A 5,936-nucleotide genomic window follows, 5' to 3' on the forward strand; every position below is an offset into this window, starting at 1 on the left:
CACACCGTCAACTCCCTCCTCGTCAATTTCCTCCTTAGGCAGGATCGGAAGTAGTCCTGCAGGCCATGTCACTGGCATGACTGACTCTCCTATCCGGGATTCCTCCGGAGGATCCTGCATTGCTACGCCTACTGCTGCCGCTGCTGCTGTTGCTGCTGCTGGGAGTCGTTCATCATCCCAGAGAGGAAGTAGGAACACCACTACTTTTACTAAACAATTGACCCTCCAACAGTCCTTAGCGAGGAGGATGAAGTACGACAGCAGTCATCCTGAAGCAAAATGTATAACTGAGGCCTTGACTGCTATGTTGGTGTTAGACGTGCATCCGGTATCCGCCATTAGTGCAGTGGGATTTAGACAATTGATGGAGGTAGTGTGTCCCCGGTTCCAAATACCGTCTAGATTCCACTTCACTAGGCAGGCGATACCGAGACTGTACAGAAACGTCAGAAAAAGTGTCCTCAGTGTCCTGAAAAATGCTGTTGTACCCAATGTCCACTTAACCACGGACATGTGGACAAGTGGAACAGGGCAGACTAAGGACTATATGACTGTGACAGCCCACTGGGTAGATGTATTACCTTACGCAGCAACAGCAGCAGTGTCACCAGTCGCAGCATCTCAGAAACGCCAGCTCGTTCCAAGGCAGGCTACGCTGTGTATCACCGGTTTCAGTAAGATGCACACCGCCGACAACCTCTTAGAGAAACTGAGGGAAATCATCGCCCAGTGGCTTACCCCACTTAGACTCTCCTGGGGATTTGTGATATCTGACAACGCCACCAATATTGTGCGGGCATTACATCTGGGCAAATTCCAGCACGTCCCATGTTTTGCTCACACAATAAACTTGGTGGTGCAGAATTTTCTGAAAAGTGACAGGGGCGTGCACGAGACGCTTTGGGTGGCCCGAAAAATTTCTGGCCACTTTCGCCATTCAGCGACTGCGTGCCGAAGACTGGAGCACCAGCAAACACTCTTGAACCTGCCCCGCCATCACCTGAAGCAAGAGGTTGTGACGCGGTGGAACTCAACCCTCTATATGCTTCAGAGGATGGAGGAGCAGCAAAAGGCCATTCAAGCCTATACATCCACCTATGACATAGGCAAAGGAGGGGGTATGCACCTGACTCAAGCGCAGTGGAGAATGATTTCCGTGTTGTGCAAGGTTCTCCAGCCCTTCGAACTTGCCACACGTGAAGTCAGTTCAGACACTGCCAGCTTGAGTCAGGTCATTCCCCTCATCAGGCTTTTGCAGAAGCAGCTGGAGAAAGTGAAGGAGGAGCTAAGACGGAGCGATTCCGCTTGGCATGTGGGACTTGTGGATGAAGCCCTTCATTCGCCTTGCCAGGATTCCAGGGTGGTCAATCTGTTGAAATCAGACCACTACATTTTGGCCACCGTGCTCGATCCTAGGTTTAAAGCCTATGTGGTATCTCTCTTTCCAGCCGACACAAGCCTGCAGAGGTGCAAAGACCTGCTGGTGAACACACTGTCAGCTGAAGCGGAACGTGACACGTCAACAGCTCCTTCTTCATTTTCTCCCGCAACTGGGGCTGCCAGGAAAAAACTTAGGTATCCTAAGCAACCCGCTGGCGGTGATGCAGGGCAGGCAGGACCAAGTTTGGACATCTGGTCCGGACTGAAGGACCTGGCAACAATTTCTGACATGTCTACTGTCACTGCATATGATACTGTCACCATTGACAGAATGGTGGAGGATTACATCGGTGACAGCATCCAAGTAGGCATGTCAGACAGTCCATACCTGTACTGGCAGGAAAAAGAGGCAATTTGGAGGCCTCTGTACAAACTGGCTCTATTTTACCTGAGTTGCCCCCCCTCCAGTGTGTACTCTGAAAGAGTGTTTAGTGCAGCCGGGAACCTTGTCAGCGAAAGGTGTAGGAGGTTGCTTCCACAGAATGTGGAGAAGATGATGTTCATCAAAATGAATTATCAGCTCTTCCAGGGAGACCAGCCTCCAGAACGTACAGAGGGACCTGTGGTGGTGGATTCAAGTGGGGACGAGTTAATACTTTGTGAGGATGAGGATGTACACACTGAAGAGGGTGAGGAATCGGTGGATGAGGAGGATGAGGATGACATCTTGCCTCCGTAGAGCCAGTTTGTGCAGGGACAGATTAATTGCCAGCTTGTTTTGTGGGGGCCCAAACGAACCAATCATTTCAGCCACAGTTGTGTGGCAGACCCTGGTGCTGAAATGATTGGTTTGTTAAAGTGTGCATGTCCTGTTTATATAACATAAGGGTGGGTGGGAGGGCCCAAGGACAATTCCATCTTGCACCTCTTTTTTTTCTTTGCATTATGTACAGTTTGGGGCCTAGTTTTTCAAACTGCCATCCTGTCTGCCACTGCAGTATCACGCCTAGATGGGTCACGTGTTTGTGCCGCCCACTCGTGTCGCTTAGCATAGTCATCCAGCTACCTCGGTGCAACCTTTTGGACATAAAAACACTATTGTGAGGTGTGAGGTGTTCAGAATAGACTGGAAATGAGTGGAAATTAAGGTTATTGAGGTTAATAATAGCATAGGAGCAGAAAAACCTACAAATTCTGTGATTTTAGCTGTTTTTATGCTTTTTTTCAAAAAAATACAGATCCAAAACACAAAACCCAGAACCCAAAACACGGAAGGGTGGTTTTGGCAAAACTAATCCAGATCCAAAACACGAAGAAAGATCCAGATCCAAAACCAAAACACAAAAAGTGGCCGGTGCACACCCCTAGTATAGATATGTTATCCCTAAACTTATTGAAAGTGACAAGGGTACCCATTTTACTGGTGAAGTCTTTCAGGTCATGTGTAAGCTTATGGGCATTAATAGTAAACTTCATACTCCCTTCCGACCCCAAGCCAGTGCGAAGGTGGAGAGAATGAACAGCACTATTAAGAACAAATTGAGCAAAGTGATGAATGAAACAGGATTATTTGTGGCCAGAGGCACTGCCAGTAATATTGTATAGCATTGGAACCACTCCCAGATCCCTGCTTAACCTATCACCCTTCGAAATCCTTTTTGGATGACAGCGACATGTAATGATAGATCACCAGGACAATTTGAACTGTAACAGTGAAGTGACAGTACAATACCTTGTCAGGATGAGCCAGCAGTTGAGAAATCAGCAAAAAAGCTTGAAACTGGTGATTCCTGACCTACCAAACAGTAACTGTCATTATATTGAACCAGGGGACTATGTTATGATTAAAAATTTTCTACACTCAGGTTGCCTAATAGACAGGTGGGAAGGGCCATACCAAGTTTTGTTGACCAGCACGACATCACTGAAAGTAGCCGAGAGAGAGACTTGGGTCCACTTCTCCCATTGCAAGAAGGTCACTAACCCGGAGAGAACTCGTGAAGCAGAAAAAGGTGAATCCACACTAATATCGCTTGAGAACCTGTTCGGGGAGGACTGAAAGGTAGCACTGTTGAACTTTACCTGAGCATATCAGAGAGTTATTGGGGGACTGTTATTTCAATATTGAGTGTCTTCAATCAAGAATTGTTTTGTTCCTGTTTTCCCTTTGTACTTGTATTTTGATCAGGACATTTTGTTTTTGTGAGAGGCCCCGAGAAGTTGAGTATGGGTCTGGAGGTGGTTCTGATGGAGAGGACAAGAACTTCGTAGAATCCCAGGATCGGTCTATCACTTTGATCAGAGCCGGAATAAGTAAGAGGTCTGGCAGTCACGGAGTTTGGAGACAGTGTGATGGGCTATTGTCTGAGGAATACTGTTAAGTACTGCGAACCCATAATTGAGGATGAGTGCATCCAAAGATGTCAGTTGAGTAGTAATGTCGAATTTGACAGACACCCTTTGAGTGATTACCATCCATTAGTGGGTAAGGTTCTAAATCAAACAGAGTGTTGGGTGTGCTCACATGTACCTCAAGGACAGAGTAATTCTGGATTAGTGCCATACCCATTAAAGTTAGCAGAGGCACTTGAATTACATGGAGGGAGACTGGTGGACAAGAAATATAATATATCTAGACCCCCTAGTCTTAAGCTCCACCAGTACCATGTAGCTAGATCCCTGGTATGTTTAAATCTCACCAATTTCAGAAAACCAGGAAATTGGGAGATGATCTGGAACAATCAGACAATGACCTATTCACACAGAGCTGATAATGAACCTATCTATTCTGAACTTGTATGCAGAATTATTGCAAGTGGGAGTTACTTCCGGTATAGGTACACACGTAGATACGCCAAAGTAATGGTTGGCAGAGTATCACTAGGGTACTGTGCAAATATTATACAACCAGAAACGTGTACTGGCCAAATGGGGAGATGGGGACAGGATTCTTTGTCAGAATAATGTGTTCAATGATAATGATGCATTCTGTTCCTTATGTTCTCCCAGATGATGTATATTTCATATGTGGAAGGAAAGCCTACAAGTGGCTTTCTCCAAACTCTGAAGGTTTATGCTATCTTGTAAGGGCACTAGCAGAAATCATGACCCTTACACATGATAAAATGATAGACATTCACTACAACTCTCCCCCTCCTTATACCCATACTCATTATGAACACATTTATAAAAGACAACTGATAGAAAGGGGAGACCCCTTAGTCTCAAATTTGATCCAGGAATCCACTGGGATTCAATTCCTCTTCACTTTAGATATCACCCGTACTGCCAGAGTAGTTATAAATTATAGGTACATCCAAGTGTTGGCAAATTTGATTGATAATATCACTGAGATGTATGATGACACCTTCAGGTTTACTGGTAGGGAGTTACAAGCCTACAAGAAAGAGCTTGTGCAACACAGGATGGTTTTGAATTATGTAACAGCTGTAACGGGTGGGTACTGTGTAACCTTAGCAACTCAATATGGAGTAAAATGCTGCACTTACATCACCAATAGTACAGATGATCCGAAGGAGGTGATTGAGCAGAAAATGGATGAAATACTGCAGCTGAAGTGGGAATTTAGGAGGAAGCACAACCTCACTTTAGCTGCCATGGGCAAGGAATTAATTGGATGGGTCACCTGGTTGACCCTGCTCAAGTGGTTCTCTGGGTTAGGAGAGTGGGCACAAGAAATGGTGATGAATGTAGGGAAACTTCTACGCTGTATCCTGGGTGTCGTCATACTTATCAGCCTGATATTCAAATGTGTTCCAATTATGACCCGGCAAAAGAAGGCAACCAGAAATACAAATTTAATGAGTCTGAGGAGGGGCAGTGTTGAAAATGTGGCAGATTTGGTGTATAATCCTGAAATCGAAAGCACAATCAAGTAATAGAAATGTGAATAGGTTTAGTCATGCTTATTTATATGTATAGTAAATGTTACATCAGACATCATAGAAAATGTAGTCCTAATTTTCCCAAGCATTCTTTATAGGTTAGATGAGTTCCCACATCCTACCAATGATCCCCAGAGGATCCGTTGATTGCGTATAAAGGTTTACCCCGGTAGTCCCTGACACCAATTGAATAGTTGATGATTGACTTGCGATATAGATATGTATACATATACCTAAGTTATCAATTAGTGTTTGTATGTATTAAATATGTTTTTTTTAGGTATGATAGTTTATGGCGATTATCAAAGGCTGGACTGTCGAAGTCAAAATATTAAAATACTAAAATACACTTATATACCAGACTTTAACATTAACTGGTATATTCTCATGGCATATTTCAAAGAGCCATAACCTGTGTGTATTTATTTGACACACATACTTTGTATACACATACATCACTTTCTTCAAAGGAACCTTATTCCATTCTATTGACACCATGTTGTTAAGTAACAAATTCCAAGGTTTTGTAAACAATAAGGCTTGTTGTTCCCCCCAGCAGACAGGGTGTCATAAAAGGTGGTATTTCTATTCATTAATAATCCTCCTTTGGTTGGTTGTGTTTGATTTGTAAATAAGCTTTTCATGCCTGGG

The 5,936-nt window shown here is 44.3% G+C and overlaps 1 pseudogene; it reads left to right on the forward strand.

The window, feature by feature from the left end:
- Positions 1–3,121: 3,121 nt before the first annotated feature.
- LOC148502813 (uncharacterized) lies at positions 3,122–5,279 on the forward strand (annotated as a pseudogene).
- Positions 5,280–5,936: the final 657 nt, after the last annotated feature.

The sequence above is a fragment of the Taudactylus pleione genome, unplaced genomic scaffold, assembly GCF_031769625.1.
Source record: "Taudactylus pleione unplaced genomic scaffold, aTauple2 ptg000482l, whole genome shotgun sequence".
Lineage (NCBI taxonomy): Eukaryota > Metazoa > Chordata > Amphibia > Anura > Myobatrachidae > Taudactylus > Taudactylus pleione.